A 25387-nucleotide genomic window follows, 5' to 3' on the forward strand; every position below is an offset into this window, starting at 1 on the left:
CTAAATAGGCTAGCAATCTAATGCACAGAAATGTGTGGCATGAGTAAGCAAGCTATTTCATCCGACACTTTGGTTCAAGGGAAGATGGAGACTGATGCAGACTGCGGGTTACCTAAAAATCAAGATAGAAACAGTAAATAATGGAAGTCAAAGCTGAAGGCAAGAGAGGTGGAATCCATTTTGAAAGGAAGATAGAAAACAAGTACTGTCTTGTACTGATGGTATGTCAATTAGGTTGATGAAAGGTTTTATCAATTAAATAAAACGTCACCAGAAGCTGAATCCAAGAAAGAAACACGCCTAAAAAGCTGTCTTCTGAGTCTTTGCCAAAACCCGGGATAGAACCAGGGACCTTTAGATCTTCAGTCTAACGCTCTCCCAACTGAGCTATTTCGGCCACTTATTTCACAGGTCCCTCCGTATTCTTCTTAATCATTGTAGACAAGACATACACCTCCAAATCATTCACTTTGATGGTACAGCTATGTCTTAACCTTCCGGTATCCTTCTGCAGCTAACTGGGTGCATTTACTCATTTACTTTTTTGGTGCGCAACCTAGGTACTTCTTTTATTCCAAACTCTGAATAGGCACACAAATGTGTGGGATGAGTAAGCAAGCTATATCATCTGACAGCTTGGTTCATGGGAAAATAGAAGATGATGCAGCCTAAGCTTTACATTAAAATCAAGATAGAAACTGGAAATAATGGAAGTCAAAGCTGAAGGCAAGAGAGGTGGAAGCCATTTTGAAAGGAAGATAGAACGCAAGTGCTGTGCTCTACTGATGGTATGTCGATCAGGTTATTGAAAGGTTTCATCTATGAACTAAAATGTCTACTGAAGCTGACTCCAAGAGAGAACTACACCTAATTAGCTAGGTGCTCAGTCCTTGCCGAAACCCGCGATTGAACCAGGGACCTTTAGATCTTCAGTCTAACGCTCTCCCAACTGAGCTATTTCGGCCAGTTGTCAGAGAATACCTTCCTGAAGATTCTTAATCATTGTAGGCAACAAGTGGGCATCTGATCAATCACTAGGAGGGTACATCTATGTGTTAAAGTATGCTGTATCCTTCTGCAGCTAACTGGGCACAATTAGTCAATTTATTTTTTATTGCGCAAGCTAGGTATTTCTTTTTTTCTAAACGCTAAATAGGCTAGCAATCTAATACACAGAAATGTGTGGCATGAGGAAGCAAGCTATATCATCTGACACTTTGGTCCAAGGTTAGATGGAAAATGATGCAGGCTACAGTTTACCCTAAAATCGAGATAGAAACGGCAAATAATCGAAGTCAAAGCTGAAGGCAAGAGAGGTGGAAACCATTTTCAAAGGAAGATAGAAAACACGTACTGTCTTGTACTGATGGTATGTCAATTAGGTTGATGAAAGGTTTTATCAATTAAATAAAACGTCACCAGAAGCTGAATCCAAGAAAGAAACACGCCTAACAAGCTGCCTTCTGAGTCTTTGTCGAAACCCGGGATTGAACCAGGGACCTTTAGATCTTCAGTCTAACACTCTCCCAACTGAGCTATTTCGGCCAGTTATTTCACAGGTCCCTCCGTTTTCTTCTTAATCATTGTAGACAAGACATACACCTCGAAATCATTCACTTTGAGGGTACAGCTATGTCTTAAACTTCCGGTATCCTTCTGCAGCTAACTGGGTGCATTTACTCATTTACTTTTTTGGTGCGCAACCTAGGTACTTCTTTTATTCCAAACTCTGAATAGGCACACAAATGTGTGGGATGAGTAAGCAAGCTATATCATCTGACAGCTTGGTTCATGGGAAAATAGAAGATGATGCAGCCTAAGCTTTACATTAAAATCAAGATAGAAACTGGAAATAATGGAAGTCAAAGCTGAAGGCAAGAGAGGTGGAAGCCATTTTCAAAGGAAGATAGAACGCAAGTGCTGTGCTCTACTGATGGTATGTCGATCAGGTTATTGAAAGGTTTCATCTATGAACTAAAATGTCTACTGAAGCTGACTCCAAGAGAGAACTACACCTAATTAGCTAGGTGCTCACTCCTTGCCAAAACCCGGGATTGAACCAGAGACCTTTAGATCTTCAGTCTAACGCTCTCCCAACTGAGCTATTTCGGCCAGTTGTCAAAGAATACCTTCCTGATGATTCTTAATCATTGTAGGCAACAAGTGGGCATCTGATCAATCACTAGGAGGGTACATCTATGTGTTAAAGTATGTTGTATCCTTCTGCAGCTAACTGGGCACAATTAGTCAATTTATTTTTTATTGCGCAAGCTAGGTATTTCTTTTTTTCTAAACGCTAAATAGGCTAGCAATCTAATACACAGAAATGTGTGGCATGAGGAAGCAAGCTATATCATCTGACACTTTGGTCCAAGGTTAGATGGAAAATGATGCAGGCTACAGTTTACCCTAAAATCGAGATAGAAACGGGAAATAATGGAAGTCAAAGCTGAAGGCAAGAGAGGTGGAATCCATTTTCAAAGGAAGATAGAAAACACGTACTGTCTTGTACTGATGGTATGTCAATTAGGTTGATGAAAGGTTTTATTAATTAAATAAAACGTCACCGGAAGCTGACTCCAAAAAAGAAACTTGCCTGACGAACTAGCTGCTCAGTCTTTGACCAAACCAAGAATTTAACCAGGGACCCTTAGATCTAAAGTTTGACGTCCTCGCAACTGAGCTCTTTCAGCCCGTTTTTTCACAGTGCCTTCCTTATTATTATTAATCATTGTAGACAAGAAATATAAGTCGCAATCATTCACTGTGAGGGTACAGCTATGTGTTACACTTTGCTGTATCCTTCTGTAGCTAACTGGGGGCAATTACTCCTTTACTTTTTTGCTACGCGAGCTAGGTACTTCTTTTTTTCTAAACTCTGAATAGGCTACCACTCTCATAAACAGAAATGTGTGGCATGACTAAGCAAGCTATATCATCTGACAGTTTGGCTCATGGGAAAATGGAAGATGACGCCGCCTACGGTTTACATCAAAATCAAGATACAAACGGGAAATAATGGAAGTCAAAGCTGAAGGCAAGAGAGGTGGAAGCCATTTTGAAAGGAAGATAGAAAATAAGTGCTTTTTTGTACCGATGGCATGTCGATCAGGTTGATGCAAGTTTTTATCAATGAAATAAAATGTCCCTTGAGAGTGACTCCAAGAAAGAAACATGCCTAACAAGCTGAGTGCTTGGTCTTTGGCACAACCCAGGATTGAACCAAGGACCTTTTTTTATCTTTAGTCTAACATTCTCCCAACTGAGATATTTAAACCAGGTGTCATGAAAAGCTTTCCGTATCATTTTTAATCATTGTAGACAAGACACAGAAGTCTAAATCATTCACTGTGAGGGTACAGCTATGTCTTAAACTTTGCTGTATCCTTCTCCAGTTAACTGGGTGTAATTAGGGAATTTGTTTTTTATTGTGCAAGCTAGGTATTTCTTTTTTTCTAAACTCTAAATAGGCTAGCAATCTAATGCACAGAAATGTGTGGCATGAGTAAGCAAGCTATTTCATCCGACACTTTGGTTCAAGGGAAGATGGAGACTGATGCAGACTGCGGGTTACCTAAAAATCAAGACAGAAACAGTAAATAATGGAAGTCAAAGCTGAAGGCAAGAGAGGTGGAATCCATTTTGAAAGGAAGATAGAAAACAAGTACTGTCTTGTACTGATGGTATGTCAATTAGGTTGATGAAAGGTTTTATCAATTAAATAAAACGTCACCAGAAGCTGAATCCAAGAAAGAAACACGCCTAAAAAGCTGTCTTCTGAGTCTTTGCCGAAACCCGGGATTGAACCAGGGACCTTTAGATCTTCAGTCTAACGCTCTCCCAACTGAGCTATTTCGGCCAGTCATTTGACCGGTCCCTCCGTTTTCTTCTTAATCATTGTAGACAAGACATACACCTCGAAATCATTCACTTTGAGGGTACAGCTATGTCTTAAACTTCCGGTATCCTTCTGCAGCTAACTGGGTGCAATTACTCATTTAATTTTTTGGTGCGCAACCTAGGTACTTCTTTTATTCCAAACTCTGAATAGGCACACAAATGTGTGGGATGAGTAAGCAAGCTATATCATCTGACAGCTTGGTTCATGGGAAAATGGAAGATGATGCAGCCTAAGCTTTACATTAAAATCAAGATAGAAACTGGAAATAATGGAAGTCAAAGCTGAAGGCAAGAGAGGTGGAAGCCATTTTGAAAGGAAGATAGAACGCAAGTGCTGTGCTCTACTGATGGTATGTCGATCAGGTTATTAAAAGGTTTCATCTATGAACTAAAATGTCTACTGAAGCTGACTCCAAGAGAGAACTACACCTAATTAGCTAGGTGCTCAGTCCTTGCCGAAACCCGCGATTGAACCAGGGACCTTTAGATCTTCAGTCTAACGCTCTCCCAACTGAGCTATTTCGGCCAGTTGTCAGAGAATACCTTCCTGATGATTCTTAATCATTGTAGGCAACAAGTGGGCATCTGATCAATCACTAGGAGGGTACATCTATGTGTTAAAGTATGCTGTATCCTTCTGCAGCTAACTGGGCACAATTAGTCAATTTATTTTTTATTGCGCAAGCTAGGTATTTCTTTTTTTCTAAACGCTAAATAGGCTAGCAATCTAATACACAGAAATGTGTGGCATGAGGAAGCAAGCTATATCATCTGACACTTTGGTCCAAGGTTAGATGGAAAATGATGCAGGCTACAGTTTACCCTAAAATCAAGACAGAAACAGTAAATAATGGAAGTCAAAGCTGAAGGCAAGAGAGGTGGAATCCATTTTGAAAGGAAGATAGAAAACAAGTACTGTCTTGTACTGATGGTATGTCAATTAGGTTGATGAAAGATTTTATCAATTAAATAAAATGTCACCAGAAGCTGAATCCAAGAAAGAAACACGCCTAACAAGCTGCCTTCTGAGTCTTTGCCGAAACCCGGGATTGAACCAGGGACCTTTAGATCTTCAGTCTAACGCTCTCCCAACTGAGCTATTTCGGCCACTTATTGCGCAGGTCCCTCCGTATTTTTCTTAATCATTGTAGACAAGACATACACCCCGAAATCATTCACTTTGAGGGTACAGCTATGTCTTAAACTTCCGGTATCCTTCTGCAGCTAACTGGGTGCAATTACTCATTTACTTTTTTGGTGCGCAACCTAGGTACTTCTTTTATTCCAAACTCTGAATAGGCACACAAATGTGTGGGATGAGTAAGCAAGCTATATCATCTGACAGCTTGGTTCATGGGAAAATGGAAGATGATGCAGCCTAAGCTTTAAATTAAAATCAAGATAGAAACTGGAAATAATGGAAGTCAAAGCTGAAGGCAAGAGAGGTGGAATCCATTTTCAAAGAAAGATAGAAAACACGTACTGTCTTGTACTGATGGTATGTCAATTAGGTTGATGAAAGGTTTTATTAATTAAATAAAACGTCACCGGAAGCTGACTCCAAAAAAGAAACTTGCCTGACGAACTAGCTGCTCAGTCTTTGACCAAACCAAGGATTTAACCAGGGACCCTTAGATCTAAAGTTTGACGTCCTCGCAACTGAGCTCTTTCAGCCCGTTTTTTCACAGTGCCTTCCTTATTATTGTTAATCATTGTAGACAAGAAATATAAGTCGCAATCATTCACTGTGAGAGTACAGCTATGTGTTACACTTTGCTGTATCCTTCTGTAGCTAACTGGGGGCAATTACTCCTTTACTTTTTTGCTACGCGAGGTAGGTACTTCTTTTTTTCTAAACTCTGAATAGGCTACCACTCTCATAAACAGAAATGTGTGGCATGACCAAGCAAGCTATATCATCTGACAGTTTGGCTCATGGGAAAATGGAAGATGACGCCGGCTAGGGTTTACATTAAAATCAAGATAGAAACGGGAAATAATGGAAGTCAAAGCTGAAGGCAAGAGAGGTGGAAGCCATTTTGAAAGGAAGATAGAAAATAAGTTCTCTTTTGTACCGATGGCATGTCGATCAGGTTGATGCAAGTTTTTATCAATGAAATAAAATGTCCCTTGAGAGTGACTCCAAGAAAGAAACATGCCTAACAAGCTGAGTGCTTGGTCTTTGGCACAACCCAGGATTGAACCAAGGACCTTTTTTATCTTTAGTCTAACATTATCCTAACTGAGATATTTTAGCCAGGTGTCATGAAAAGCTTTCCGTATCATTTTTAATCATTGTAGACAAGACACAGAAGTCTAAATCATTCACTGTGAGGGTACAGCTATGTCTTAAACTTTGTTGTATCCTTCTCCAGTTAACTGGGTGTAATTAGGGAATTTGTTTTTTATTCTGCAAGCTAGGTATTTCTTTTTTTCTAAACTCTAAATAGGCTAGCAATCTAATGCACAGAAATGTGTGGCATGAGTAAGCAAGCTATTTCATCCGACACTTTGGTTCAAGGGAAGATGGAGACTGATGCAGACTGCGGGTTACCTAAAAATCAAGATAGAAACAGTAAATAATGGAAGTCAAAGCTGAAGGCAAGAGAGGTGGAATCCATTTTGAAAGGAAGATAGAAAACAAGTACTGTCTTGTACTGATGGTATGTCAATTAGGTTGATGAAAGGTTTTATCAATTAAATAAAACGTCACCAGAAGCTGAATCCAAGAAAGAAACACGCCTAAAAAGCTGTCTTCTGAGTCTTTGCCGAAACCCGGGATTGAACCAGGGACCTTTAGATCTTCAGTCTAACGCTCTCCCAACTGAGCTATTTCGGCCAGTTATTTCACAGCTCCCTCCGTTTTCTTCTTAATCATTGTAGACAAGACATACACCTCCAAATCATTCACTTTGATGGTACAGCTATGTCTTAAACTTCCGGTATCCTTCTGCAGCTAACTGGGTGCATTTACTCATTTACTTTTTTGGTGCGCAACCTAGGTACTTCTTTTATTCCAAACTCTGAATAGGCACACAAATGTGTGGGATGAGTAAGCAAGCTATATCATCTGACAGCTTGGTTCATGGGAAAATAGAAGATGATGCAGCCTAAGCTTTACATTAAAATCAAGATACAAACTGGAAATAATGGAAGTCAAAGCTGAAGGCAACAGAGGTGGAAGCCATTTTGAAAGGAAGATAGAACGCAAGTGCTGTGCTCTACTGATGGTATGTCGATCAGGTTATTGAAAGGTTTCATCTATGAACTAAAATGTCTACTGAAGCTGACTCCAAGAGAGAACTACACCTAATTAGCTAGGTGCTCAGTCCTTGCCGAAACCCGGGATTGAACCAGGGACCTTTAGATCTTCAGTCTAACGCTCTCCCAACTGAGCTATTTCGGCCAGTTGTCAGAGAATACCTTCCTGATGATTCTTAATCATTGTAGGCAACAAGTGGGCATCTGATCAATCACTAGGAGGGTACATCTATGTGTTAAAGTATGCTGTATCCTTCTGCAGCTAACTGGGCACAATTAGTCAATTTATTTTTTATTGCGCAAGCTAGGTATTTCTTTTTTTCTAAACGCTAAATAGGCTAGCAATCTAATACACAGAAATGTGTGGCATGAGGAAGCAAGCTATATCATCTGACACTTTGGTCCAAGGTTAGATGGAAAATGATGCAGGCTACAGTTTGCCCTAAAATCGAGATAGAAACGGCAAATAATCGAAGTCAAAGCTGAAGGCAAGAGAGGTGGAAACCATTTTCAAAGGAAGATAGAAAACACGTACTGTCTTGTACTGATGGTATGTCAATTAGGTTGATGAAAGGTTTTATCAATTAAATAAAACGTCACCAGAAGCTGAATCCAAGAAAGAAACACGCCTAACAAGCTGCCTTCTGAGTCTTTGTCGAAACCCGGGATTGAACCAGGGACCTTTAGATCTTCAGTCTAACACTCTCCCAACTGAGCTATTTCGGCCAGTTATTTCACAGGTCCCTCCGTTTTCTTCTTAATCATTGTAGACAAGACATACACCTCGAAATCATTCACTTTGAGGGTACAGCTATGTCTTAAACTTCCGGTATCCTTCTGCAGCTAACTGGGTGCATTTACTCATTTACTTTTTTGGTGCGCAACCTAGGTACTTCTTTTATTCCAAACTCTGAATAGGCACACAAATGTGTGGGCTGAGTAAGCAAGCTATATCATCTGACAGCTTGGTTCATGGGAAAATAGAAGATGATGCAGCCTAAGCTTTACATTAAAATCAAGATAGAAACTGGAAATAATGGAAGTCAAAGCTGAAGGCAAGAGAGGTGGAAGCCATTTTCAAAGGAAGATAGAACGCAAGTGCTGTGCTCTACTGATGGTATGTCGATCAGGTTATTGAAAGGTTTCATCTATGAACTAAAATGTCTACTGAAGCTGACTCCAAGAGAGAACTACACCTAATTAGCTAGGTGCTCAGTCCTTGCCAAAACCCGGGATTGAACCAGGGACCTTTAGATCTTCAGTCTAACGCTCTCCCAACTGAGCTATTTCGGCCAGTTGTCAAAGAATACCTTCCTGATGATTCTTAATCATTGTAGGCAACAAGTGGGCATCTGATCAATCACTAGGAGGGTACATCTATGTGTTAAAGTATGCTGTATCCTTCTGCAGCTAACTGGGCACAATTAGTCAATTTATTTTTTATTGCGCAAGCTAGGTATTTCTTTTTTTCTAAACGCTAAATAGGCTAGCAATCTAATACACAGAAATGTGTGGCATGAGGAAGCAAGCTATATCATCTGACACTTTGGTCCAAGGTTAGATGGAAAATGATGCAGGCTACAGTTTACCCTAAAATCGAGATAGAAACGGGAAATAATGGAAGTCAAAGCTGAAGGCAAGAGAGGTGGAATCCATTTTCAAAGGAAGATAGAAAACACGTACTGTCTTGTACTGATGGTATGTCAATTAGGTTGATGAAAGGTTTTATTAATTAAATAAAACGTCACCGGAAGCTGACTCCAAAAAAGAAACTTGCCTGACGAACTAGCTGCTCAGTCTTTGACCAAACCAAGAATTTAACCAGGGACCCTTAGATCTAAAGTTTGACGTCCTCGCAACTGAGCTCTTTCAGCCCGTTTTTTCACAGTGCCTTCCTTATTATTATTAATCATTGTAGACAAGAAATATAAGTCGCAATCATTCACTGTGAGGGTACAGCTATGTGTTACACTTTGCTGTATCCTTCTGTAGCTAACTGGGGGCAATTACTCCTTTACTTTTTTGCTACGCGAGCTAGGTACTTCTTTTTTTCTAAACTCTGAATAGGCTACCACTCTCATAAACAGAAATGTGTGGCATGACTAAGCAAGCTATATCATCTGACAGTTTGGCTCATGGGAAAATGGAAGATGACGCCGCCTACGGTTTACATCAAAATCAAGATAGAAACGGGAAATAATGGAAGTCAAAGCTGAAGGCAAGAGAGGTGGAAGCCATTTTGAAAGGAAGATAGAAAATAAGTGCTCTTTTGTACCGATGGCATGTCGATCAGGTTGATGCAAGTTTTTATCAATGAAATAAAATGTCACTTGAGAGTGACTCCAAGAAAGAAACATGCCTAACAAGCTGAGTGCTTGGTCTTTGGCACAACCCAGGATTGGACCAAGGACCTTTTTTATCTTTAGTCTAACATTCTCCCAACTGAGATATTTTAGCCAGGTGTCATGAAAAGCTTTCCGTATCATTTTTAATCATTGTAGACAAGACACAGAAGTCTAAATCATTCACTGTGAGGGTACAGCTATGTCTTAAACTTTGCTGTATCCTTCTCCAGTTAACTGGGTGTAATTAGGGAATTCGTTTTTTATTGTGCAAGCTAGGTATTTCTTTTTTTCTAAACTCTAAATAGGCTAGCAATCTAATGCACAGAAATGTGTGGCATGAGTAAGCAAGCTATTTCATCCGACACTTTGGTTCAAGGGAAGATGGAGACTGATGCAGACTGCGGGTTACCTAAAAATCAAGACAGAAACAGTAAATAATGGAAGTCAAAGCTGAAGGCAAGAGAGGTGGAATCCATTTTGAAAGGAAGATAGAAAACAAGTACTGTCTTGTACTGATGGTATGTCAATTAGGTCGATGAAAGGTTTTATCAATTAAATAAAACGTCACCAGAAGCTGAAACCAAGAAAGAAACACGCCTAACAAGCTGTCTTCTGAGTCTTTGCCGAAACCCGGGATTGAACCAGGGACCTTTAGATCTTCAGTCTAACGCTCTCCCAACTGAGCTATTTCGGCCACTTATTTCACAGGTCCCTCCGTATTCTTCTTAATCATTGTAGACAAGACATACACCTCGAAATCATTCACTTTGAGGGTACAGCTATGTCTTAAACTTCCGGTATCCTTCTGCAGCTAACTGGGTGCAATTACTCATTTACTTTTTTGGTGCGCAACCTAGGTACTTCTTTTATTCCAAACTCTGAATAGGCACACAAATGTGTGGGATGAGTAAGCAAGCTATATCATCTGACAGCTTGGTTCATGGGAAAATGGAAGATGATGCAGCCTAAGCTTTACATTAAAATCAAGATAGAAACTGGAAATAATGGAAGTCAAAGCTGAAGGCAAGAGAGGTGGAAGCCATTTTGAAAGGAAGATAGAACGCAAGTGCTGTGCTCTACTGATGGTATGTCGAACAGGTTATTAAAAGGTTTCATCTATGAACTAAAATGTCTACTGAAGCTGACTCCAAGAGAGAACTACACCTAATTAGCTAGGTGCTCAGTCCTTGCCAAAACCCGGGATTGAACCAGAGAGCTTTAGATCTTCAGTTTAACGCTCTCCCAAATGAGCTATTTCGGCCAGTTGTCAGAGAATACCTTCCTGATGATTCTTAATCATTGCAGGCAACAAGTGGGCATCTGATCAATCACTAGGAGGGTACATCTATGTGTTAAAGTATGCTGTATCCTTCTGCAGCTAACTGGGCACAATTAGTCAATTTATTTTTTATTGCGCAAGCTAGGTATTTCTTTTTTTCTAAACGCTAAATAGGCTAGCAATCTAATACACAGAAATGTGTGGCATGAGGAAGCAAGCTATATCATCTGACACTTTGGTCCAAGGTTAGATGGAAAATGATGCAGGCTACAGTTTACCCTAAAATCGAGATAGAAACGGCAAATAATGGAAGTCAAAGCTGAAGGCAAGAGAGGTGGAATCCATTTTCAAAGAAAGATAGAAAACACGTACTGTCTTGTACTGATGGTATGTCAATTAGGTTGATGAAAGGTTTTATTAATTAAATAAAACGTCACCGGAAGCTGACTCCAAAAAAGAAACTTGCCTGACGAACTAGCTGCTCAGTCTTTGACCAAACCAAGGATTTAACCAGGGACCCTTAGATCTAAAGTTTGACGTCCTCGCAACTGAGCTCTTTCAGCCCGTTTTTTCACAGTGCCTTCCTTATTATTGTTAATCATTGTAGACAAGAAATATAAGTCGCAATCATTCACTGTGAGGGTACAGCTATGTGTTACACTTTGCTGTATCCTTCTGTAGCTAACTGGGGGCAATTACTCCTTTACTTTTTTGCTACGCGAGGTAGGTACTTCTTTTTTTCTAAACTCTGAATAGGCTACCACTCTCATAAACAGAAATGTGTGGCATGACCAAGCAAGCTATATCATTTGACAGTTTGGCTCATGGGAAAATGGAAGATGACGCCGGCTACGGTTTACATTAAAATCAAGATAGAAACGGGAAATAATGGAAGTCAAAGCTGAAGGCAAGAGAGGTGGAAGCCATTTTGAAAGGAAGATAGAAAATAAGTTCTCTTTTGTACCGATGGCATGTCGATCAGGTTGATGCAAGTTTTTATCAATGAAATAAAATGTCACTTGAGAGTGACTCCAAGAAAGAAACATGCCTAACAAGCTGAGTGCTTGGTCTTTGGCACAACCCAGGATTGAACCAAGGACCTTTTTTATCTTTAGTCTAACATTATCCTAACTGAGATATTTTAGCCAGGTGTCATGAAAAGCTTTCCGTATCATTTTTAATCATTGTAGACAAGACACAGAAGTCTAAATCATTCACTGTGAGGGTACAGCTATGTCTTAAACTTTGTTGTATCCTTCTCCAGTTAACTGGGTGTAATTAGGGAATTTGTTTTTTATTCTGCAAGCTAGGTATTTCTTTTTTTCTAAACTCTAAATAGGCTAGCAATCTAATGCACAGAAATGTGTGGCATGAGTAAGCAAGCTATTTCATCCGACACTTTGGTTCAAGGGAAGATGGAGACTGATGCAGACTGCGGGTTACCTAAAAATCAAGATAGAAACAGTAAATAATGGAAGTCAAAGCTGAAGGCAAGAGAGGTGGAATCCATTTTGAAAGGAAGATAGAAAACAAGTACTGTCTTGTACTGATGGTATGTCAATTAGGTTGATGAAAGGTTTTATCAATTAAATAAAACGTCACCAGAAGCTGAATCCAAGAAAGAAACACGCCTAAAAAGCTGTCTTCTGAGTCTTTGCCGAAACCCGGGATTGAACCAGGGACCTTTAGATCTTCAGTCTAACTCTCTCCCAACTGAGCTATTTCGGCCAGTTATTTCACAGCTCCCTCCGTTTTCTTCTTAATCATTGTAGACAAGACATACACCTCCAAATCATTCACTTTGATGGTACAGCTATGTCTTAAACTTCCGGTATCCTTCTGCAGCTAACTGGGTGCATTTACTCATTTACTTTTTTGGTGCGCAACCTAGGTACTTCTTTTATTCCAAACTCTGAATAGGCACACAAATGTGTGGGATGAGTAAGCAAGCTATATCATCTGACAGCTTGGTTCATGGGAAAATAGAAGATGATGCAGCCTAAGCTTTACATTAAAATCAAGATACAAACTGGAAATAATGGAAGTCAAAGCTGAAGGCAACAGAGGTGGAAGCCATTTTGAAAGGAAGATAGAACGCAAGTGCTGTGCTCTACTGATGGTATGTCGATCAGGTTATTGAAAGGTTTCATCTATGAACTAAAATGTCTACTGAAGCTGACTCCAAGAGAGAACTACACCTAATTAGCTAGGTGCTCAGTCCTTGCCGAAACCCGGGATTGAACCAGGGACCTTTAGATCTTCAGTCTAACGCTCTCCCAACTGAGCTATTTCGGCCAGTTGTCAGAGAATATCTTCCTGATGATTCTTAATCATTGTAGGCAACAAGTGGGCATCTGATCAATCACTAGGAGGGTACATCTATGTGTTAAAGTATGCTGTATCCTTCTGCAGCTAACTGGGCACAATTAGTCAATTTATTTTTTATTGCGCAAGCTAGGTATTTCTTTTTTTCTAAACGCTAAATAGGCTAGCAATCTAATACACAGAAATGTGTGGCATGAGGAAGCAAGCTATATCATCTGACACTTTGGTCCAAGGTTAGATGGAAAATGATGCAGGCTACAGTTTACCCTAAAATCGAGATAGAAACGGCAAATAATCGAAGTCAAAGCTGAAGGCAAGAGAGGTGGAAACCATTTTCAAAGGAAGATAGAAAACACGTACTGTCTTGTACTGATGGTATGTCAATTAGGTTGATGAAAGGTTTTATCAATTAAATAAAACGTCACCAGAAGCTGAATCCAAGAAAGAAACACGCCTAACAAGCTGCCTTCTGAGTCTTTGTCGAAACCCGGGATTGAACCAGGGACCTTTAGATCTTCAGTCTAACACTCTCCCAACTGAGCTATTTCGGCCAGTTATTTCACAGGTCCCTCCGTTTTCTTCTTAATCATTGTAGACAAGACATACACCTCGAAATCATTCACTTTGAGGGTACAGCTATGTCTTAAACTTCCGGTATCCTTCTGCAGCTAACTGGGTGCATTTACTCATTTACTTTTTTGGTGCGCAACCTAGGTACTTCTTTTATTCCAAACTCTGAATAGGCACACAAATGTGTGGGATGAGTAAGCAAGCTATATCATCTGACAGCTTGGTTCATGGGAAAATAGAAGATGATGCAGCCTAAGCTTTACATTAAAATCAAGATAGAAACTGGAAATAATGGAAGTCAAAGCTGAAGGCAAGAGAGGTGGAAGTCATTTTGAAAGGAAGATAGAACGCAAGTGCTGTGCTCTACTGATGGTATGTCGATCAGGTTATTGAAAGGTTTCATCTATGAATTAAAATGTCTACTGAAGCTGACTCCAAGAGAGAACTACACCTAATTAGCTAGGTGCTCACTCCTTGCCAAAACCCGGGATTGAACCAGGGACCTTTAGATCTTCAGTCTAACGCTCTCCCAACTGAGCTATTTCGGCCAGTTGTCAAAGAATACCTTCCTGATGATTCTTAATCATTGTAGGCAACAAGTGGGCATCTGATCAATCACTAGGAGGGTACATCTATGTGTTAAAGTATGCTGTATCCTTCTGCAGCTAACTGGGCACAATTAGTCAATTCATTTTTTATTGCGCAAGCTAGGTATTTCTTTTTTTCTAAACGCTAAATAGGCTAGCAATCTAATACACAGAAATGTGTGGCATGAGGAAGCAAGCTATATCATCTGACACTTTGGTCCAAGGTTAGATGGAAAATGATGCAGGCTACAGTTTACCCTAAAATCGAGATAGAAACGGGAAATAATGGAAGTCAAAGCTGAAGGCAAGAGAGGTGGAATCCATTTTCAAAGGAAGATAGAAAACACGTACTGTCTTGTACTGATGGTATGTCAATTAGGTTGATGAAAGGTTTTATTAATTAAATAAAACGTCACCGGAAGCTGACTCCAAAAAAGAAACTTGCCTGACGAACTAGCTGCTCAGTCTTTGACCAAACCAAGAATTTAACCAGGGACCCTTAGATCTAAAGTTTGACGTCCTCGCAACTGAGCTCTTTCAGCCCGTTTTTTCACAGTGCCTTCCTTATTATTATTAATCATTGTAGACAAGAAATATAAGTCGCAATCATTCACTGTGAGGGAACAGCTATGTGTTACACTTTGCTGTATCCTTCTGTAGCTAACTGGGGGCAATTACTCCTTTACTTTTTTGCTACGCGAGGTAGGTACTTCTTTTTTTCTAAACTCTGAATAGGCTACCACTCTCATAAACAGAAATGTGTGGCATGACCGAGCAAGCTATATCATCTGACAGTTTGGCTCATGGGAAAATGGAAGATGACGCCGGCTACGGTTTACATTAAAATCAAGATAGAAACGGGAAATAATGGAAGTCAAAGCTGAAGGCAAGAGAGGTGGAAGCCATTTTGAAAGGAAGATAGAAAATAGGTGCTCTTTTGTACCGATGGCATGTCGATCAGGTTGATGCAAGTTTTTATCAATGAAATAAAATGTCACTTGAGAGTGATTCCAAGAAAGAAACATGCCTAACAAGCTGAGTGCTTGGTCTTTGGCACAACCCAGGATTGAACCAAGGACCTTTTTTATCTTTAGTCTAACATTCTCCCAACTGAGATATTTAAACCAGGTGTCATGAAAAGCTTTCCGTATCATTTTTAATCATTGTAGACAAGACACAGAAGTCTAAATCATTCACTGTGAGGGTACAGCTATGTCTTAAACTTTGCTGTATCCTTCTCCAGTTAACTGGGTGTAATTAGGGAATTCGTTTTTTATTGTGCAAGCTAGGTATTTCTTTTTTTCTAAACTCTAAATAGGCTAGCAATCTAATGCACAGAAATGTGTGGCATGAGTAAGCAAGCTATTTCATCCGACACTTTGGTTCAAGGGAAGATGGAGACTGATGCAGACTGCGGGTTACCTAAAAATCAAGACAGAAACAGTAAATAATGGAAGTCAAAGCTGAAGGCAAGAGAGGTGGAATCCATTTTGAAAGGAAGATAGAAAACAAGTACTGTCTTGTACTGATGGTATGTCAATTAGGTTGATGAAAGGTTTTATCAATTAAATAAAACGTCACCAGAAGCTGAATCCAAGAAAGAAACACGCCTAACAAGCTGTCTTCTGAGTCTTTGCCGAAACCCGGGATTGAACCAGGGACCTTTAGATCTTCAGTCTAACGCTCTCCCAACTGAGCTATTTCGGCCAGTTATTTCACAGGTCCCTCCGTTTTCTTCTTAATCATTGTAGACAAGACATACACCTCGAAATCATTCACTTTGAGGGTACAGCTATGTCTTAAACTTCCGGTATCCTTCTGCAGCTAACTGGGTGCATTTACTTTTTTGGTGCGCAACCTAGGTACTTCTTTTATTCCAAACTCTGAATAGGCACACAAATGTGTGGGATGAGTAAGCAAGCTATATCATCTGACAGCTTGGTTCATGGGAAAATAGAAGATGATGCAGCCTAAGCTTTACATTAAAATCAAGATAGAAACTGGAAATAATGGAAGTCAAAGCTGAAGGCAAGAGAGGTGGAAGCCATTTTGAAAGGAAGATAGAACGCAAGTGCTGTGCTCTACTGATGGTATGTCGAACAGGTTATTAAAAGGTTTCATCTATGAACTAAAATGTCTACTGAAGCTGACTCCAAGAGAGAACTACACCTAATTAGCTAGGTGCTCAGTCCTTGCCAAAACCCGGGATTGAACCAGAGAGCTTTAGATCTTCAGTTTAACGCTCTCCCAAATGAGCTATTTCGGCCAGTTGTCAGAGAATACCTTCCTGATGATTCTTAATCATTGCAGGCAACAAGTGGGCATCTGATCAATCACTAGGAGGGTACATCTATGTGTTAAAGTATGCTGTATCCTTCTGCAGCTAACTGGGCACAATTAGTCAATTTATTTTTTATTGCGCAAGCTAGGTATTTCTTTTTTTCTAAACGCTAAATAGGCTAGCAATCTAATACACAGAAATGTGTGGCATGAGGAAGCAAGCTATATCATCTGACACTTTGGTCCAAGGTTAGATGGAAAATGATGCAGGCTACAGTTTACCCTAAAATCGAGATAGAAACGGCAAATAATGGAAGTCAAAGCTGAAGGCAAGAGAGGTGGAATCCATTTTCAAAGAAAGATAGAAAACACGTACTGTCTTGTACTGATGGTATGTCAATTAGGTTGATGAAAGGTTTTATTAATTAAATAAAACGTCACCGGAAGCTGACTCCAAAAAAGAAACTTGCCTGACGAACTAGCTGCTCAGTCTTTGACCAAACCAAGGATTTAACCAGGGACCCTTAGATCTAAAGTTTGACGTCCTCGCAACTGAGCTCTTTCAGCCCGTTTTTTCACAGTGCCTTCCTTATTATTGTTAATCATTGTAGACAAGAAATATAAGTCGCAATCATTCACTGTGAGGGTACAGCTATGTGTTACACTTTGCTGTATCCTTCTGTAGCTAACTGGGGGCAATTACTCCTTTACTTTTTTGCTACGCGAGGTAGGTACTTCTTTTTTTCTAAACTCTGAATAGGCTACCACTCTCATAAACAGAAATGTGTGGCATGACCAAGCAAGCTATATCATCTGACAGTTTGGCTCATGGGAAAATGGAAGATGACGCCGGCTACGGTTTACATTAAAATCAAGATAGAAACGGGAAATAATGGAAGTCAAAGCTGAAGGCAAGAGAGGTGGAAGCCATTTTGAAAGGAAGATAGAAAATAGGTGCTCTTTTGTACCGATGGCATGTCGATCAGGTTGATGCAAGTTTTTATCAATGAAATAAAATGTCACTTGAGAGTGATTCCAAGAAAGAAACATGCCTAACAAGCTGAGTGCTTGGTCTTTGGCACAACCCAGGATTGAACTAAGGACCTTTTTTATCTTTAGTCTAACATTCTCCCAACTGAGATATTTTAGCCAGGTGTCATGAAAAGCTTTCCGTATCATTTTTAATCATTGTAGACAAGACACAGAAGTCTAAATCATTCACTGTGAGGGTACAGCTATGTCTTAAACTTTGCTGTATCCTTCTCCAGTTAACTGGGTGTAATTAGGGAATTCGTTTTTTATTGAGCAAGCTAGGTATTTCTTTTTTTCTAAACTCTAAATAGGCTAGCAATCTAATGCACAGAAATGTGTGGCATGAGTAAGCAAGCTATTTCATCCGACACTTTGGTTCAAGGGAAGATGGAGACTGATGCAGACTGCGGGTTACCTAAAAATCAAGACAGAAACAGTAAATAATGGAAGTCAAAGCTGAAGGCAAGAGAGGTGGAATCCATTTTGAAAGGAAGATAGAAAACAAGTACTGTCTTGTACTGATGGTATGTCAATTAGGTTGATGAAAGGTTTTATCAATTAAATAAAACGTCACCAGAAGCTGAATCCAAGAAAGAAACACGCCTAACAAGCTGTCTTCTGAGTCTTTGCCGAAACCCGGGATTGAACCAGGGACCTTTAGATCTTCAGTCTAACGCTCTCCCAACTGAGCTATTTCGGCCAGTTATTTCACAGGTCCCTCCGTTTTCTTCTTAATCATTGTAGACAAGACATACACCTCGAAATCATTCACTTTGAGGGTACAGCTATGTCTTAAACTTCCGGTATCCTTCAGCAGCTAACTGGGTGCATTTACTCATTTACTTTTTTGGTGCGCAACCTAGGTACTTCTTTTATTCCAAACTCTGAATAGGCACACAAATGTGTGGGATGAGTAAGCAAGCTATATCATCTGACAGCTTGGTTCATGGGAAAATAGAAGATGATGCAGCCTAAGCTTTACATTAAAATCAAGATACAAACTGGAAATAATGGAAGTCAAAGCTGAAGGCAAGAGAGGTGGAAGCCATTTTGAAAGGAAGATAGAACGCAAGTGCTGTGCTCTACTGATGGTATGTCGATCAGGTTATTGAAAGGTTTCATCTATGAACTAAAATGTCTACTGAAGCTGACTCCAAGAGGGAACTACACCTAATTAGCTAGGTGCTCAGTCCTTGCCGAAACCCGGGATTGAACCAGGGACCTTTAGATCTTCAGTCTAACGCTCTCCCAACTGAGCTATTTCGGCCAGTTGTCAAAGAATACCTTCCTGATGATTCTTAATCATTGTAGGCAACAAGTGGGCATCTGATCAATCACTAGGAGGGTACATCTATTTGTTAAAGTATGCTGTATCCTTCTGCAGCTAACTGGGCACAATTAGTCAATTTATTTTTTATTGCGCAAGCTAGGTATTTCTTTTTTTCTAAACGCTAAATAGGCTAGCAATCTAATACACAGAAATGTGTGGCATGAGGAAGCAAGCTATATCATCTGACACTTTGGTCCAAGGTTAGATGGAAAATGATGCAGGCTACAGTTTACCCTAAAATCGAGATAGAAACGGCAAATAATGGAAGTCAAAGCTGAAGGCAAGAGAGGTGGAATCCATTTTCAAAGAAAGATAGAAAACACGTACTGTCTTGTACTGATGGTATGTCAATTAGGTTGATGAAAGGTTTTATTAATTAAATAAAACGTCACCGGAAGCTGACTCCAAAAAAGAAACTTGCCTGACGAACTAGCTGCTCAGTCTTTGACCAAACCAAGGATTTAACCAGGGACCCTTAGATCTAAAGTTTGACGTCCTCGCAACTGAGCTCTTTCAGCCCGTTTTTTCACAGTGCCTTCCTTATTATTGTTAATCATTGTAGACAAGAAATATAAGTCGCAATCATTCACTGTGAGGGTACAGCTATGTGTTACACTTTCCTGTATCCTTCTGTAGCTAACTGGGGGCAATTACTCCTTTACTTTTTTGCTACGCGAGGTAGGTACTTCTTTTTTTCTAAACTCTGAATAGGCTACCACTCTCATAAACAGAAATGTGTGGCATGACCAAGCAAGCTATATCATCTGACAGTTTGGCTCATGGGAAAATGGAAGATGACGCCGGCTAGGGTTTACATTAAAATCAAGATAGAAACGGGAAATAATGGAAGTCAAAGCTGAAGGCAAGAGAGGTGGAAGCCATTTTGAAAGGAAGATAGAAAATAAGTTCTCTTTTGTACCGATGGCATGTCGATCAGGTTGATGCAAGTTTTTATCAATGAAATAAAATGTCACTTGAGAGTGACTCCAAGAAAGAAACATGCCTAACAAGCTGAGTGCTTGGTCTTTGGCACAACCCAGGATTGAACCAAGGACCTTTTTTATCTTTAGTCTAACATTATCCTAACTGAGATATTTTAGCCAGGTGTCATGAAAAGCTTTCCGTATCATTTTTAATCATTGTAGACAAGACACAGAAGTCTAAATCATTCACTGTGAGGGTACAGCTATGTCTTAAACTTTGTTGTATCCTTCTCCAGTTAACTGGGTGTAATTAGGGAATTTGTTTTTTATTCTGCAAGCTAGGTATTTCTTTTTTTCTAAACTCTAAATAGGCTAGCAATCTAATGCACAGAAATGTGTGGCATGAGTAAGCAAGCTATTTCATCCGACACTTTGGTTCAAGGGAAGATGGAGACTGATGCAGACTGCGGGTTACCTAAAAATCAAGATAGAAACAGTAAATAATGGAAGTCAAAGCTGAAGGCAAGAGAGGTGGAATCCATTTTGAAAGGAAGATAGAAAACAAGTACTGTCTTGTACTGATGGTATGTCAATTAGGTTGATGAAAGGTTTTATCAATTAAATAAAACGTCACCAGAAGCTGAATCCAAGAACGAAACACGTCTAAAAAGCTGTCTTCTGAGTCTTTGCCGAAACCCGGGATTGAACCAGGGACCTTTAGATCTTCAGTCTAACGCTCTCCCAACTGAGCTATTTCGGCCAGTTATTTCACAGCTCCCTCCGTTTTCTTCTTAATCATTGTAGACAAGACATACACCTCCAAATCATTCACTTTGATGGTACAGCTATGTCTTAAACTTCCGGTATCCTTCTGCAGCTAACTGGGTGCATTTACTCATTTACTTTTTTGGTGCGCAACCTAGGTACTTCTTTTATTCCAAACTCTGAATAGGCACACAAATGTGTGGGATGAGTAAGCAAGCTATATCATCTGACAGCTTGGTTCATGGGAAAATAGAAGATGATGCAGCCTAAGCTTTACATTAAAATCAAGATACAAACTGGAAATAATGGAAGTCAAAGCTGAAGGCAACAGAGGTGGAAGCCATTTTGAAAGGAAGATAGAACGCAAGTGCTGTGCTCTACTGATGGTATGTCGATCAGGTTATAGAAAGGTTTCATCTATGAACTAAAATGTCTACTGAGGCTGACTCCAAGAGAGAACTACACCTAATTAGCTAGGTGCTCAGTCCTTGCCGAAACCCGGGATTGAACCAGGGACCTTTAGATCTTCAGTCTAACGCTCTCCCAACTGAGCTATTTCGGCCAGTTGTCAGAGAATACCTTCCTGATGATTCTTAATCATTGTAGGCAACAAGTGGGCATCTGATCAATCACTAGGAGGGTACATCTATGTGTTAAAGTATGCTGTATCCTTCTGCAGCTAACTGGGCACAATTAGTCAATTTATTTTTTATTGCGCAAGCTAGGTATTTCTTTTTTTCTAAACGCTAAATAGGCTAGCAATCTAATACACAGAAATGTGTGGCATGAGGAAGCAAGCTATATCATCTGACACTTTGGTCCAAGGTTAGATGGAAAATGATGCAGGCTTCAGTTTACCCTAAAATCGAGATAGAAACGGCAAATAATCGAAGTCAAAGCTGAAGGCAAGAGAGGTGGAAACCATTTTCAAAGGAAGATAGAAAACACGTACTGTCTTGTACTGATGGTATGTCAATTAGGTTGATGAAAGGTTTTATCAATTAAATAAAACGTCACCAGAAGCTGAATCCAAGAAAGAAACACGCCTAACAAGCTGCCTTCTGAGTCTTTGTCGAAACCCGGGATTGAACCAGGGACCTTTAGATCTTCAGTCTAACACTCTCCCAACTGAGCTATTTCGGCCAGTTATTTCACAGGTCCCTCCGTTTTCTTCTTAAGCATTGTAGACAAGACATACACCTCGAAATCATTCACTTTGAGGGTACAGCTATGTCTTAAACTTCCGGTATCCTTCTGCAGCTAACTGGGTGCATTTACTCATTTACTTTTTTGGTGCGCAACCTAGGTACTTCTTTTATTCCAAACTCTGAATAGGCACACAAATGTGTGGGATGAGTAAGCAAGCTATATCATCTGACAGCTTGGTTCATGGGAAAATAGAAGATGATGCAGCCTAAGCTTTACATTAAAATCAAGATAGAAACTGGAAATAATGGAAGTCAAAGCTGAAGGCAAGAGAGGTGGAAGCCATTTTCAAAGGAAGATAGAACGCAAGTGCTGTGCTCTACTGATGGTATGTCGATCAGGTTATTGAAAGGTTTCATCTATGAACTAAAATGTCTACTGAAGCTGACTCCAAGAGAGAACTACACCTAATTAGCTAGGTGCTCACTCCTTGCCAAAACCCGGGATTGAACCAGGGACCTTTAGATCTTCAGTCTAACGCTCTCCCAACTGAGCTATTTCGGCCAGTTGTCAAAGAATACCTTCCTGATGATTCTTAATCATTGTAGGCAACAAGTGGGCATCTGATCAATCACTAGGAGGGTACATCTATGTGTTAAAGTATGCTGTATCCTTCTGCAGCTAACTGGGCACAATTAGTCAATTTATTTTTTATTGCGCAAGCTAGGTATTTCTTTTTTTCTAAACGCTAAATAGGCTAGCAATCTAATACACAGAAATGTGTGGCATGAGGAAGCAAGCTATATCATCTGACACTTTGGTCCAAGGTTAGATGGAAAATGATGCAGGCTACAGTTTACCCTAAAATCGAGATAGAAACGGGAAATAATGGAAGTCAAAGCTGAAGGCAAGAGAGGTGGAATCCATTTTCAAAGGAAGATAGAAAACACGTACTGTCTTGTACTGATGGTATGTCAATTAGGTTGATGAAAGGTTTTATTAATTAAATAAAACGTCACCGGAAGCTGACTCCAAAAAAGAAACTTGCCTGACGAACTAGCTGCTCAGTCTTTGACCAAACCAAGAATTTAACCAGGGACCCTTAGATCTAAAGTTTGACGTCCTCGCAACTGAGCTCTTTCAGCCCGTTTTTTCACAGTGCCTTCCTTATTATTATTAATCATTGTAGACAAGAAATATAAGTCGCAATCATTCACTGTGAGGGTACAGCTATGTGTTACACTTTGCTGTATCCTTCTGTAGCTAACTGGGGGCAATTACTCCTTTACTTTTTTGCTACGCGAGCTAGGTACTTCTTTTTTTCTAAACTCTGAATAGGCTACCATTCTCATAAACAGAAATGTGTGGCATGACTAAGCAAGCTATATCATCTGACAGTTTGGCTCATGGGAAAATGGAAGATGACGCCGCCTACGGTTTACATCAAAATCAAGATAGAAACGGGAAATAATGGAAGTCAAAGCTGAAGGCAAGAGAGGTGGAAGCCATTTTGAAAGGAAGATAGAAAATAAGTGCTCTTTTGTACCGATGGCATGTCGATCAGGTTGATGCAAGTTTTTATCAATGAAATAAAATGTCCCTTGAGAGTGACTCCAAGAAAGAAACATGCCTAACAAGCTGAGTGCTTGGTCTTTGGCACAATCCAGGATTGAACCAAGGACCTTTTTTATCTTTAGTCTAACATTCTCCCAACTGAGATATTTAAACCAGGTGTCATGAAAAGCTTTCCGTATCATTTTTAATCATTGTAGACAAGACACAGAAGTCTAAATCATTCACTGTGAGGGTACAGCTATGTCTTAAACTTTGCTGTATCCTTCTCCAGTTAACTGGGTGTAATTAGGGAATTCGTTTTTTATTGTGCAAGCTAGGTATTTCTTTTTTTCTAAACTCTAAATAGGCTAGCAATCTAATGCACAGAAATGTGTGGCATGAGTAAGCAAGCTATTTCATCCGACACTTTGGTTCAAGGGAAGATGGAGACTGATGCAGACTGCGGGTTACCTAAAAATCAAGACAGAAACAGTAAATAATGGAAGTCAAAGCTGAAGGCAAGAGAGGTGGAATCCATTTTGAAAGGAAGATAGAAAACAAGTACTGTCTTGTTCTGATGGTATGTCAATTAGGTTGATGAAAGGTTTTATCAATTAAATAAAACGTCACCAGAAGCTGAATCCAAGAAAGAAACACACACGCCTAACAAGCTGTCTTCTGAGTCTTTGCCGAAACCCGGGATTGAACCAGGGACCTTTAGATCTTCAGTCTAACACTCTCCCAACTGAGCTATTACGGCCAGTCATTTGACAGGTCCCTCCGCTTTCTTCTTAATCATTGTAGACAAGACATACACCTCGAAATCATTCACTTTGAGGGTACAGCTATGTCTTAAACTTCCGGTATCCTTCTGCAGCTAACTGGGTGCATTTACTCATTTACTTTTTTGGTGCGCAACCTAGGTACTTCTTTTATTCCAAACTCTGAATAGGCACACAAATGTGTGGGATGAGTAAGCAAGCTATATCATCTGACAGCTTGGTTCATGGGAAAATGTAAGATGATGCAGCCTAAGGTTTACATTAAAATCAAGATAGAAACTGGAAATAATGGAAGTCAAAGCTGAAGGCAAGAGAGGTGGAAGCCATTTTGAAAGGAAGATAGAACGCAAGTGCTGTGCTCTACTGATGGTATGTCGAACAGGTTATTAAAAGGTTTCATCTATGAACTAAAATGTCTACTGAAGCTGACTCCAAGAGAGAACTACACCTAATTAGCTAGGTGCTCAGTCCTTGCCAAAACCCGGGATTGAACCAGAGAGCTTTAGATCTTCAGTTTAACGCTCTCCCAAATGAGCTATTTCGGCCAGTTGTCAGAGAATACCTTCCTGATGATTCTTAATCATTGCAGGCAACAAGTGGGCATCTGATCAATCACTAGGAGGGTACATCTATGTGTTAAAGTATGCTGTATCCTTCTGCAGCTAACTGGGCACAATTAGTCAATTTATTTTTTATTGCGCAAGCTAGGTATTTCTTTTTTTCTAAACGCTAAATAGGCTAGCAATCTAATACACAGAAATGTGTGGCATGAGGAAGCAAGCTATATCATCTGACACTTTGGTCCAAGGTTAGATGGAAAATGATGCAGGCTACAGTTTACCCTAAAATCGAGATAGAAACGGCAAATAATGGAAGTCAAAGCTGAAGGCAAGAGAGGTGGAATCCATTTTCAAAGCAAGATAGAAAACACGTACTGTCTTGTACTGATGGTATGTCAATTAGGTTGATGAAAGGTTTTATTAATTAAATAAAACGTCACCGGAAGCTGACTCCAAAAAAGAAACTTGCCTGACGAACTAGTTGCTCAGTCTTTGACCAAACCAAGGATTTAACCAGGGACCCTTAGATCTAAAGTTTGACGTCCTCGCAACTGAGCTCTTTCAGCCCGTTTTTTCACAGTGCCTTCCTTATTATTGTTAATCATTGTAGACAAGAAATATAAGTCGCAATCATTCACTGTGAGGGTACAGCTATGTGTTACACTTTGCTGTATCCTTCTGTAGCTAACTGGGGGCAATTACTCCTTTACTTTTTTGCTACGCGAGGTAGGTACTTCTTTTTTTCTAA

At 39.9% G+C, this 25387-nt stretch overlaps 14 non-coding genes across 14 annotated transcripts; all 14 read right to left on the minus strand.

The window, feature by feature from the left end:
• Window positions 1-3786: 3786 nt before the first annotated feature.
• On the minus strand, window positions 3787-3859 carry TRNAF-GAA (transfer RNA phenylalanine (anticodon GAA)). The gene has a single exon. It is a non-coding gene; the product is annotated as a tRNA-Phe (tRNA).
• A 1075-nt stretch (window positions 3860-4934) lies between these two features.
• On the minus strand, window positions 4935-5007 carry TRNAF-GAA (transfer RNA phenylalanine (anticodon GAA)). The gene has a single exon. It is a non-coding gene; the product is annotated as a tRNA-Phe (tRNA).
• Window positions 5008-6666: 1659 nt separating this feature from the next.
• Window positions 6667-6739, minus strand: TRNAF-GAA (transfer RNA phenylalanine (anticodon GAA)). Its single transcript has one exon. It is a non-coding gene; the product is annotated as a tRNA-Phe (tRNA).
• A 494-nt stretch (window positions 6740-7233) lies between these two features.
• On the minus strand, window positions 7234-7306 carry TRNAF-GAA (transfer RNA phenylalanine (anticodon GAA)). Its single transcript has one exon. It is a non-coding gene; the product is annotated as a tRNA-Phe (tRNA).
• Window positions 7307-8381: 1075 nt separating this feature from the next.
• On the minus strand, window positions 8382-8454 carry TRNAF-GAA (transfer RNA phenylalanine (anticodon GAA)). Its single transcript has one exon. It is a non-coding gene; the product is annotated as a tRNA-Phe (tRNA).
• Window positions 8455-10127: 1673 nt separating this feature from the next.
• Window positions 10128-10200, minus strand: TRNAF-GAA (transfer RNA phenylalanine (anticodon GAA)). The gene has a single exon. It is a non-coding gene; the product is annotated as a tRNA-Phe (tRNA).
• A 2807-nt stretch (window positions 10201-13007) lies between these two features.
• TRNAF-GAA (transfer RNA phenylalanine (anticodon GAA)) lies at window positions 13008-13080 on the minus strand. Its single transcript has one exon. It is a non-coding gene; the product is annotated as a tRNA-Phe (tRNA).
• Window positions 13081-14155: 1075 nt separating this feature from the next.
• TRNAF-GAA (transfer RNA phenylalanine (anticodon GAA)) lies at window positions 14156-14228 on the minus strand. Its single transcript has one exon. It is a non-coding gene; the product is annotated as a tRNA-Phe (tRNA).
• A 1673-nt stretch (window positions 14229-15901) lies between these two features.
• On the minus strand, window positions 15902-15974 carry TRNAF-GAA (transfer RNA phenylalanine (anticodon GAA)). The gene has a single exon. It is a non-coding gene; the product is annotated as a tRNA-Phe (tRNA).
• Window positions 15975-18206: 2232 nt separating this feature from the next.
• Window positions 18207-18279, minus strand: TRNAF-GAA (transfer RNA phenylalanine (anticodon GAA)). The gene has a single exon. It is a non-coding gene; the product is annotated as a tRNA-Phe (tRNA).
• Window positions 18280-18773: 494 nt separating this feature from the next.
• On the minus strand, window positions 18774-18846 carry TRNAF-GAA (transfer RNA phenylalanine (anticodon GAA)). Its single transcript has one exon. It is a non-coding gene; the product is annotated as a tRNA-Phe (tRNA).
• A 1673-nt stretch (window positions 18847-20519) lies between these two features.
• On the minus strand, window positions 20520-20592 carry TRNAF-GAA (transfer RNA phenylalanine (anticodon GAA)). Its single transcript has one exon. It is a non-coding gene; the product is annotated as a tRNA-Phe (tRNA).
• A 494-nt stretch (window positions 20593-21086) lies between these two features.
• Window positions 21087-21159, minus strand: TRNAF-GAA (transfer RNA phenylalanine (anticodon GAA)). Its single transcript has one exon. It is a non-coding gene; the product is annotated as a tRNA-Phe (tRNA).
• Window positions 21160-22234: 1075 nt separating this feature from the next.
• On the minus strand, window positions 22235-22307 carry TRNAF-GAA (transfer RNA phenylalanine (anticodon GAA)). Its single transcript has one exon. It is a non-coding gene; the product is annotated as a tRNA-Phe (tRNA).
• Window positions 22308-25387: the final 3080 nt, after the last annotated feature.

The sequence above is a fragment of the Pleurodeles waltl genome, chromosome 8, assembly GCF_031143425.1.
Source record: "Pleurodeles waltl isolate 20211129_DDA chromosome 8, aPleWal1.hap1.20221129, whole genome shotgun sequence".
Taxonomy (NCBI): domain Eukaryota; kingdom Metazoa; phylum Chordata; class Amphibia; order Caudata; family Salamandridae; genus Pleurodeles; species Pleurodeles waltl.